Source organism: Lutra lutra, chromosome 9, assembly GCF_902655055.1.
Source record: "Lutra lutra chromosome 9, mLutLut1.2, whole genome shotgun sequence".
Taxonomy (NCBI): Eukaryota; Metazoa; Chordata; class Mammalia; order Carnivora; family Mustelidae; genus Lutra; species Lutra lutra.
The window spans coordinates 46,351,740-46,363,792 of record NC_062286.1 but is presented as its reverse complement, the minus strand read 5'-3'; the positions used below and the strand labels follow the sequence as shown (position 1 = coordinate 46,363,792).

At 37.5% G+C, this 12,053-nt stretch overlaps 1 pseudogene; it reads left to right on the top strand.

Annotated features, from left to right (window-relative positions):
• Window positions 1–328: 328 nt before the first annotated feature.
• On the top strand, window positions 329–963 carry LOC125109368 (translationally-controlled tumor protein-like; annotated as a pseudogene).
• Window positions 964–12,053: the final 11,090 nt, after the last annotated feature.

Here is a 12,053-nt window from a genome sequence, read left to right as displayed (position 1 = left end):
CAGGGAAAGGGATTGACCATGAGATTAAATAACTTGTCTCCCTTTCACAGTTATTATAATCAGAATCAGAATTTGAATGTGGTCCACCTGGCTCCAAAAGTGTGTATCCTTAATTGCTCTGCAGCACTGTTGAAAGAAACAAAAAAGATACTTTTGCTTTGAAAACAGGGTTTTTGGACAACTGACAGTGTGTAAAAGAAAGAAACTTAAGTTTTTCCATCCACTGCTCTCACCCCCCCACCCCGTGTCACTCTGGCTGCACCTTACTTGCTTGCAGCTCCAGGCTCCTGCTAAGCTAGCACTACTGTTGTCTCTCTCCAATGGCCCTCATGATCATGTACTGGGACCTCATCAGCCATGATGAGATGTTTACCATCTACAAGATCTGAGAGATCGTGGACAGGCTGGGGCTGGAGGTGGAGGTGAAGGTGGTCAGTACGATCTCAGAGGATAATACTGATGACTCACTCGTGGGTGGAAATGCCTCCACTGAAGACACCGAGGGTGAAGGTATGGAAAGTGCAGTAAACACTGGTGTTGATATTTATTGTGAACCATTACTTACAGGAAACCACCTTCAAAAAAGAGGCCTACAAGAAGTACATCAAAGATTACATGAAATCAGTCAAAGGCAAACAGAGGCCAGAAAGCATAATGATGGGGGCTACAGACCAGATCAAGCACGTCTTCGCTAATTTCAAAAACTACCAGTTCTTTATTGGTGAAACCGTGAATCCAGATGGCATGGTTGCTTTGCTGGACTACTGTGAGGACAGTGTGACTCCATATATTATTTTCTTTAAGGATGGTTCAGAAATGCAAAAATGTTAATGAATTTGGTTGTTATTTGGACGTTATCACCTGTTGTCATAACTGACTACTGCTCTTCATCCACACAACAACCAGGACTTAGGCAAATGGGACTGATGCCTTCTTGAGCGTTTCATTTATTTTGACCTTGATTTATTTGGAGCAGAGGCATTATTTTTAAGAAAAAAAAAATGTCACGTAGGTTATCTAAAAATAAAATGCATTTAAAACTCAAAAAAAAAAAAAAAGAAAAGGAAGGAAGAAAAGGAAAGAAACTTAGGGAAAAACCTCCCTGAGGAGCCTTAGGCTTCTTTATAAAATCTTAGTGTTAATGGTACTTAGTAATTCATTTTCTAAAAGCAAAAATGAGTAGAGTTTTAATACTTATATTTTGTGAGAGGTAGAACTCATTACTTGTTGGAGAATGTGAAAACTAGTATAGTTAAAAAAAAAAATAGAGGCATCCAGGAAAGTAATGAATTCTAATAGGATATGCCAGGCTTGTACTAACAGGGTTCATTCTATTTCTTTCACTCAGGAATGATTAAATATCTGACCAATGTTATGTGAAGTTTGTTTATGTTTTCAATGAAACACTGTTTTAAAAAGATATTATTTATTTATTTTCAAGAGATAGAGAGAAAGAGCAGAAGCAGAGAGAAGAGGCAGAAGCCCACTCCCCCCTAAGCCGGGAGCCCAATATGGGACTCAATCCCGGGACCCTGGGATCATGACTTGAGCCAAGGGCAGCCACTTAACCCACTGAGCCACCCAGGAGCCCTTCAATCAAACGTTTTTTAACCTACAATCTTCAGTGCTGTATTTACCACAGTTGGTAGATGAAAACAAGACATTTGTTTTTGCCTGAAAAAAAGCGTACAACTTAATTAGGAATAAAACATACTTGAGGAAAACCTGAAGAGCAATTTTCAATAAACAGCATATGCAAAGTAAAGCAATCAGAACATGTAATATAGTCAATATAATAATTGAAAAAATTCCCTTCAAAACAAAGATAGCATGATTGCCAGTATCATGTGAAATACCACAATGCTATATTCTGGTCACCAATTCAATGAGATCCCACAAAATGAATGCAAAAGAAAACAGACCAGTTTACGTTTTGATTCAAGCATAACAAATCCTAGAACTCAAGAGATACAGTAAGAAAAACTGGTGATTTATGTCCTAAAGAGAAAACCAATTTTATTTGTCATGCTAAAACTTAATTGCTTCCTTCACCATGTCCCTGTGATATACTTATCTTATCTAACCTCCCGCTCCTTAGATAATCACACTGTATTTTTACATCATTCACTTGAACATATTTCCATAAATGGTTAGATTATTTTCCTGAGAAAGCTTAACTTCCTAATGCTTATTAAAGCTCAATCTAACTTTTTCATTACCAGAACTTTGAGAGGTGTAATGAGGATTCTGAGTAAAATCAATTGTGTGCTGGATGTGCAATTATTGGGATCTTTAGCATATATGCAATAAGTAAATAAGAAGAGTCTTGCTGTGAAGGGATTCAAAATAAAATAAATGATGGAACTGCAATTGAGGAAGCAGATTATTTCTCACCAGGTGTTGTGGGAATATGGAACCACACTATAGTTTTTTGTTTTGTTTTTTTTTGTTTTGTTTTGTTTTTACTGCATATCCTCTGAAACAATTGGAAAATGCCCCAGGAATAACATTAAGACAAATAATTTATGCCACACAAATCATTAAACCATAAGCGACTTCATTAAGTAGCTTCCCATTGGTAGCCTGAACTAAAACAGCTGGCCTGATGGTTGGATATTGAAGAAAAAATAAAATTCCTTTTGCAGTCTGAACCCCTTCTTGCAGATTTATAATGAGTTCCTTTATTTCAAGTGACCAGAGGAAAACAAACCAACCTAATTAATGCTAACAATTAGGGTCTGAGAAAATTCCAATCAGATGTTTCCTTTAAAAGGGCCCTGGATGTTTTATGATAATAATTAATAAAAATAAAAATAATAATATAGCTAGTATTTACTGCTTGCTTACTAAGTTCCAAACACTATTCACTATTTTCATTGTTTTATTTCTTTTAACTTATTTAGTGTTCATGAAAATTCTGTAAATAATAACAGGGCTGGGGTGCCTGGGTGGCTCAGTCAGTTAAGTATCTGACTCTTAGTTTCAGCTCAGTTCAGATTTGTATAGGGCTCTGTGCTCAGCACAGAGTCTACCTGAGATTCTCTGCCTCTCCCTCTGTCCCTCCCCCCCACTATCTCTTGTTCTCTCTCTCTCTCTCTCTAAAATAATAAAATAAATAAAATCTTAAAAAAATTATCAGGGCTGACTGTATAATTTGAGTGGTGCAGTGTAAAATGGAAATGCAGAGTCCTTTGTTAAAGGATGAAAAAAAATGTGTTTTCTTTCTTTAGCAGTCTCTCTCTTGCCCCGTCATGGAGTTTTTTTTTTTTTTTTTTTTTTAATTTTCTATTTAACATTGGACATTCTTGTACATGGGGAATCAAGCCTGAATATTATCCTCCTCTTAAAGATGTGGCAACTGAGGACAAGGAATACAAAACTTTCACTGGACATGAAAGCTGGTTTAGAGAGGGGCACATGATGCATTCAGAGCCAATAGAACACGATGAGACTTTGTTGGCCATCCTGGGAAGAAGATTCTCTTTTCTTGTTGGACTTGAACATCAGAAGATACGAGGTGTGTAGCTGTTGCCACTATCATCCTTTCATGTGAGGCTGAATCTAAAAGCAATGAAATAGGAGACAGAACCAAAAGAAGGCAGCAGAAGCTGTATATGTGAGATATTTTGAATTCCTGGTCAAGATACACCTTTCTTCAGATTTCCCAGCCATATTATTCCATAAATTCTCTGTGTGGTTGATTCTTGCTTTAGGTAAGTTCTAGATCTGTCTGAGGCAAAAATGGTCTCCTCCCTCATAAAAACTATACAGATCCTAATCCAGAACATGTCGAGTGTGATTAAGATAGAGACCTTAAAACCAGGAGATTTCCCTGTGTTATTCAGGTGGGCACAAAGTAATAACAAGGGTCCATATAAGAGGGCAAGGGAGACAGGATGCTCAGAGTCATATGAGCTGTGATGATTGATAGAGAGGTTGGAATGATGTGGGGCCATGAAACCAAAGTTTCAGCAGAAGAATTCAAGCAGCCTCTAGAAACTGGAAAAGGCAAGGAAATGGATTTTCCTCTAGAATCTCTAAAAGGAACTCTGCTGATCTATTTCAGACTTCTGACCTCCAGAGCTATAAAATAACAAATTTGTGTTGTTTCAAGCCACTTAGTTTATGGTAATTTGTTATAGCAGCAATAGGAAACTAATATAATGTCTCTTGCAGAAAGAGTCCTCACACACCTTTATACCAGGATACAGTGTAGAAAGTCATGATTTATTTAAATATGAAAGAAAAAAGTGGAGAACTTTCTGTCAGTAACCAAAACATAAATGTGTTTTTCTTTTTCTATGTTTGTCTGTCAAAATATACTTCCAGGAAGATGGTTATCAATTGCCATTTCATTATTAGTATTTGCCCAATATGCAAATAATTTTGCCTAATATGCAAACTTTTTCCTGTTCTGAAGAATTTATTGTCAGTACCACTTTTAGAACAAGCTGTAATATCTAGTGATACAGTCACTTTGAGAAATTCTAAAGTTTCAGGAACAGACTCATTAGAACAGGTATGCTCAACTTTTCTTTTGTTCCCTGCACCCCTGAGGAATACTGTATATACCAGAAACAGTGAATTTCAAGCATGTGGGCCTGCTCTCTTCCTGCTCCCATTGTGAATCTCATCATTAGCAGTAACTGCTTTATTGTGGTCTTTGCATCAACATGAGAGCAGAGAGGTGCAGAGCCCTGTCTCTGTTAACTTGGCTACAGAAGAAAAAATTCAGAATATGTACATACTTAGAATCTTACCTTGAGTGTTAACCAAGTTCCCTGATGGTAATGTCTGAAGGATTATTGCTAGGAATATATTTGCATGAAGGATGCAGAAGACTGCTAATAAAAACGCCGTCCTCAGGAAAGAGCTCCCTACGTCTTGCATGAGGAGAGAGGCAGTCCTAATGATAACATGGAATGTTTCACTCAATTTTGTTCTCTGGTCCATCCCCATGGGTTCAGATCCTGTTCTGTAAAGGAAGAAGCTACAACTCCTAAAAGAATGAAATGGCATGGAATATCTTCAGAGGAAATAAACATGATAAAGTACTAATAGAAACTGGAGCATTGGCACTGTCACTGCAGAGTTCAGTCTTCAGCAGAGAGCCTTGTTAATACTCATCTTTGATACACTGCTGGCTAAGGTGCTTCAAGCCCAGCCAGGATGGAACCCAGCTTGTAGGAGGAGAGCGGGGAGGAAAACCACTGAGGTGCCCAGGGCACACAGCAACAACAGCAGCAGAAGCTAAGATAAGACAGTGAAGCAAAGAAGTCAGTTCTGTCCTTGAGAGGACATGGTGGGGAGGGGAGATAACCTTAAGGTTTCAGCAGGTTTTCATTTTTGTTTTGTTTTTGTTTTTTTTTAAAGGTTTTCTTTATTTGACAGAGAGACATAGCGAGAGAGGGAACACAAGCAGGTGGAGTGAGAGAGGGAGAAGCAGTCTCCCCGCTTAGCAGGGAGCCCGATGCGGAGCTCCATCCCAGGACCCTGGGGTCATGACCTGAGCTGAAGGCAGATGCTTAATGACTGAGCCACCCAGGCACCCCGGTTTCAGCAGTTTTTAATGAGAAGTAGAAACAAATATATATTCATACGAATATATATATAGCTTGCTACTATTCATGAGGCTTGAGTTTTTGTTCTAAGGACCAAATGAAACATAATTACTGATGTGTGTTTTTGCCCTTTCTTCTAATTTACCTTCCCATATGCCTGCAAAAACCTCAAGCCCACCCCACCCTGAATCTCTCTCATATATGTACATAGGTACACCCTTTTATTTGAGTCCTTGAATTTTATCCATTCATACTTGTTTATTACTTGAAGGAGGACTTATTACAAATAGTAGCAGCAGCATAAGAATAAACTATGAAAACTAAGGCAGAGAGTGGTTTCCACTCCAAGGGTAGGAATGGGTAAACCTTGTTCATAGTAAGGCAAGAGAATTTGTCCAAGGTCAAAGATAGTTTGTACATTTCAAGGCAGAGGGAGAAAGTGGCAGTGATGTTGCGTGTTGCTGAAGGCTGGTTGGTGATAGTGAGAAAGAAGGGCAGGAAAAATTAGCTGATATTTTTCCATGTGTAAACCAAATTTGTTGTTGTTAGTAATAATGAGTTAACACTCTTGTACAGTCAGAGATCCCATAGAAGCATAGCACGAGGCCTCTAAGGCTATGTCTACTAGAAGCAAAGCGATATCTTACCAGGCAAGGAGGAATAGAGATCCAAGAGCCAACAGTGTCTGAGGACCTGACATGATGCCTATTCCTCTCTCATTTGTTAGTAAAATTTCCTTTCATATATCACAGGTACTTAAAGATAGCTTAAAAGGGAAAAAAATAGGTTAAAAGAAAAAAAAAAGCAAGGAAGGAAGAAAAAACAAGATGACTTTAAAGTTCCCCTCATCTTGACTAAACTTTAGATAGGCTCTTTTGACAGTAGGCCTCTGGCCTTGCTTTTCTTAGAGCATTTACTTAAGAAAACTTGTAATTGTAAATTCTTTCTCTTTCCTCTTTGAAATATAAATTGTCTGCAGCCCCGGTAATGTCTTTCTCCAGGTCCTGATAGCCATCCTTTTTGAAATATAATCATCAAGAAGATTAAGGCCCATATCTCTTAGTTTCTGAGGGAGAGTAGGAGCTGAACTTTGATGAGGGACAATTAACAAAGACAGGTAGCCTAATCATATTGGCCAGCCTCCCCACTAATGTTCTCCAGTACTTTTCCATTAGCTCATTCCAACCTTTAAAAATCCTCCCACCTTTTTGTTTCAGCAAAGTTGAATTAAATCTTTCTCTCCTTTCTCCTACTGAAATAGTCTTGACCTCTATTATAGTCTTGAATAAAGTCTTCCCTTGCTTTTTACTGGTCTGGTGCATTTTTTCTTTTACACAGGAAGGAAGTATTCTAATTCATAATTGAGAGCTCTGGGGTCTCACTTTCCATAACTTTGGCTCTGTTCTTAGCTCTGTGTATTCATTCTGTTCTTATTTAACTGAAATGTTGCCTGAATTTAGTCCCACCTATTTCTCTTAAATGCTAGGAGAGCTGCATCTTCAGAGCGATTATAAGAAATAGAATTAGACACAGGAAATATCTCAACCAGGCAGAGCATTTGTCCTCTCTTTTATTTGCCTTTTCCTAAGCTGTACGCCTGGCCATCAGCTGAATAAAAATTCAGCAAATTTTTATTGATCAGTTGCTGTATGCCATGTGCTATGAGAAGCCTCATGTATTATCTCCCAAAATTTAAATAATTTCACATTATGGTACACACTTTTCCAAATTAGAATATTTTGTGACCTCTTATAGAGATGAAGCAACATATGTTTTTTATAAAGGTAGTTTTTTAAAAAATTTGCTTTGTTGAAGTATGACTGACATTTAATGAGCTGTACATATTTAATGAATACAACTCAATGAGTCTCAGAATATATATATATATCTGTGAAATTATCATTACCATCAAGGCCATAAATATACCCGTCGTCTCCAAAAGTTTCTTCCCATCCTTATTATTATTATCATTTATTTTTGTGTGTGTGGCTAGAGCAGTTAACATAAAATCTACCTTCTTAACCAATTTTAATTATACACACAGTTAGTCTTGGGGGAAAATGTTTCCTCTATGATTCAAGGTTCTTCTGACTGGTTGGTTGAAGAATTAAGTTGATGTGAGATAGAGTAACAGGAGTTAATCAAATTTAATTACATGCTTATGAGGAATCCACATATACATAAAAGATCCCAAAGACAGTCAGACAAATTTAGGTATGTATTTCATTCTGGATTAAGAAGAAGGGGGTGGTGCTCCAGGGCCACAAGAAGAAGGAAGGCAATTCACAGAAAGAATGAAAGAGTATGGTACACAAATGTTTGTGGGGTCATTCAGAAATAATGGTACTGGAGAGGACTTTGATCAAACAGGCCTTGTTGTGTTCCTCCCCATCTACCATACCAGTTCATATTATACTATAGTTATTTATAGTGATAACTCCCTTCCTGAAACAAGTTCTCTATCTAAATTTTTTTAGGCACTTGAGGGTGGGGGAGGCAAAAAAAAAGTTTCTTGAGTCTTCTGTCCCTTAAAAAGGATCAGCTTAAAATATTCCACATGCCAAAGAGACACATTTTGGTTGGCAAATTTTGTTATATACTAGCTGTAGGCACTGTGATGTATAGTAGATCTCTAGAGCATTTTTTTTTAACCCCACTTTCCTTGAACTTATTTATCTTGTATAATTGAAATTTTATATTCATTGACAGTCACCTCTCCATTTTCCCTTCCTCCAGCTATGGCAACCGCCATTGTACTTTCTGCCTCTGAATTTGACTATTTTAGATTCCATACATAAATGAGATCACACAGTATTTGTTTTGCTTTGGTCAGGTTTTTTCATTTAATATAATGTTGTGTTGGTCCATCCATGTTGCCACAAATAGCATTATTTTCTTCTTTTTTTAAGACTGAATAATATTCCATTTTATGTATATATCGTATCTTGGTTATTGTGGATAGTGCTATAGTGAACATAGGAGTGCAGATATCTCTGAGATCCTGATTTCAATTCTTAAAGTAAAACATTCTTAATCTAAAGGAGTGACATCCAACTGTTAATAAAATCAAGGGGTGCCTCTATTTGAGAGGCAGGTTGCATAAAATACCTATCTGCAAAATACTGTATATTCAACTATGTGCTCAATCCTCCCCACAAGTGAGAAATACTATGATGCATTATTAAAGATGTCTCCATTACTGACAATGGATCTGGAAACATTTTCCTATAATGCCCCACTCTTCTGAATTTATTCCTCTTATTTTCTATGACAAGGAAATGAGAGTGGTTATCAGCTTGGCATTTTGTTGATTAAATCAAGTTCCCACAGGAATGCAAGTCAAAAATATTTTCCCCCAAAGAAAACCTTTAATAGCCTATCGTTCATGTTTAAGGAGAGAAATAAAGAAGAGAAAAAAATAAAACCACATTTTGTAAGCGGAAGATAAAATTCCATTGTGTTCAAGTACTTAAAGCATAAAACCTTCTGAAATCCACTGTCACCTAATCACTCTGCTCTATAGGAGTAAACTGTTCCCTATTTGAAAAGCAATTAACAGGGTGCCTGGGTGGCTCAGTGGGTTAAGTCTCTGCCTTCGGCTCAGGTCATGATCTCAGGGTCCTGGGATCATGCCCTGCATCAGACTCTCCGCTCGGCAGGGAGCCTGCTTCCCCCACTCTCTCTGCCTGCCTTTCTGCCTGTTTGTGATCTCCCTCTCCTCTCTCTGTTAAATAAATAAATAAAATCTTAAAAAAAAAAAGAAAAAGAAAAGCAATTAACTCTTTTAGAGCCCAAAGGATAGGGCAGTGTTGTTTATCACTCAACTTCTGGATTAAGCTTGAGGTGTTTAGGGTTCTAATAGATCCAATTATCCCTCTTTGGGATTGTTTTCTATCCTTAGGAGAGCATTTTGATGCTTTATGACAACACCTTATCCAAGGAAAAGAAGAAAATATATTGTAAATATTAGGGTGTTTCACAAAGATAGTATCTCTGTGGTGTTAGCAAATGGCTTTGGCAAGCTTCCTCACATAATGACTGTACTCTAGCACAAATACAAAACCCACAGTACCAAGGGCAGTGGAGCAAGAACTTTCTAGTTGTACAATGAACCCCATCTATTGTTGAAACTCTTTTAGGGACTAAATAAAACAATCTTTTTAACATTTTTATATCTTGTTATTACAAGCTATTGTGGCATCAATAAATAGGTAAGAAAGCAGTTTAATATAATAATTAAGATCATGGAATATGGAGTAATAGGTATCTGAGAATACATCCTGCCTATTTAATTCTTATGTGACCTTGGGTAGGTAAGTCTCTAAGACTGTTTTATCATCCATAAAAGATAGCTATTAAAACCCACTTCAGGGTATTATTCAAGGAACTGAGGGTGTAATTAGCACAATGTCTGGCATATTCTTGTGTTATATAATTGACAACTCTCATTATGTTGGTCAGGTAATGTTGATTTGAGGTTGTCATACCATCATGAGTGAAACACAGGATTGGAAAACAAGGTAGGCCATTATCTTATTAGTAGTAACACTGAACTTCACAGGAAAGCCATTTTGAGCTTTGCTTCTTTCAAATGAAGTAGAATGGGCTCTAGAGTTCAGGCCCCTCCTGGATATCAGTTCTGTCAATTGGGAAATTAGGAAATCAACCAGTCTAATGACTGGTCTTAAAAAAATATATTCACATTGAGGCGAGGTGAGGAATGTTAACAAAAACAGCCAGAATAAACATATGAATTACAAGGGGAAAGAAATCAATAACAGTCAATTTATTTAATGTTTTTTCTACCATGGCAACATGAGTTTGAAGAGATGGTGGAGGATAGACTGAAAACTGATGGCTCAAAAGAATAGCATAGCTGGACTTTGTGGGTAACAGATAAGAAAGCCAGGGCTTCTGGAGTCTCAAAAGTAAGCTTGTATTGCCATGCTTCTGCCCAAAAGGCAGGATCCCTTTAAGAACAAAAAATCTTGAACCATTCTTTTATCAAAAAATGTGTTAGTATAACTCATCTCAGAAGAACCCTTAAGAGACAGTTCAGGATAGCAATTAAAAGGGCACAGGCTCAGATACTAAACTTGGCTTAGGTCCAGTCCTCACTGTAACACTCCATGACTTTGGACAAGTTTCCATTCCTCTCTGATTCTGTTTCCTCGTTTTTAAATATTTGGAATATAAATGGAAAAACAACAATCCCAAGTGGTTGTTTTTGTATTGAATAGATTAATATAAGAACTCTTAGAACAGTACCTGATGCATAGTAAATGTTTAGCTATTTTTACCTTTTGGTTTTTCTTTCTTATCTTGGCAGCTTATCAATATGGCTTTCCTGGCCACCAAGCAACACAACTAACTGATCATGCAACTATCACTTCCTTTTTACCCGCAACAGTGAACAACTCAGACCTTCCTCCAAAGCTTTCAATAATTCTCAAAGGAGAAGTTCTTGACTTCACCATAACCACATTCTTCTTTGGTTCATGCCCTGTCAATGTCCAGGCTTGTCTTCAAGTTCTCATGGGTTGGAATTAGCCAGTCAACTAAACTAATTTCCTACCTATGAGCTCAAACTAAACTAAACTAAACTAAACTAAACTAAACTAAACTAATTTCCAGTCAACTAAACTAATTTCCTACCTAAGAGCTCAAACTAAACTAAACTAAACTAATTTCCAGTCAACTAAACTAATTTTCTACCTATGAGCTCAAATAACCTATATCTCTCACCTTGAACTACCTAGTCTTCATGATTAGTCCATTTGACCAAACTGTTCTAGCCTCTACCCAATACAGCCTGAAAATACACACTGATATGATAAGTACTTGTTGAATGAAGAAACAGACTCAGATGCTGGGAAATCAGAGGACAATGAGCATCTGAGTGCTGGCTAAGAAAGTGGGTAGCTGATACTTGATGGGGTTCAAGGGAAGTGCCCCCAGGTATGCCACTTTTGATTATTTTGAATTAAAGTTACTTAGGAAACAGGTGGTGCAATAAGGATTCTCGGACCCTCCTTTGTCTTTCTTTCTTTTTTTTTCTTTTCTTTTCTTTTTTTTTTTTTTTTTTTTTTATTTATTTGAGAGAGAGACAATGAGAGAGAGCATGAGCGAGGAGAAGGTCAGAGGGAGAAGCAGACTCCCCATGGAGCTGGGAGCCCGATGTGGGACTCGATCCCGGGACTCCGGGATCATGACCTGAGCCGAAGGCAGTCATCCAACCAACTGAGCCACCCAGGCGTCCCACCTTTGTCTTTCTTGAAACAGGACCTGAATCTCCTATGTGAAGGCTGCTCTTCCTGTACCAGCATGTACAGAAATATCCTTATCACCAGAAATGAAAAATTGGAGCTGAGAAGAGTATGTAAACAAATCTGGTTACTTCACTAATTTACTATCCTAGCCCCCCCCCCTTTTTTTGTCTTACCAATTCTCTAAAAATTTATTGGTTTTATTTTGTGTAAAAGGTATAAAAGC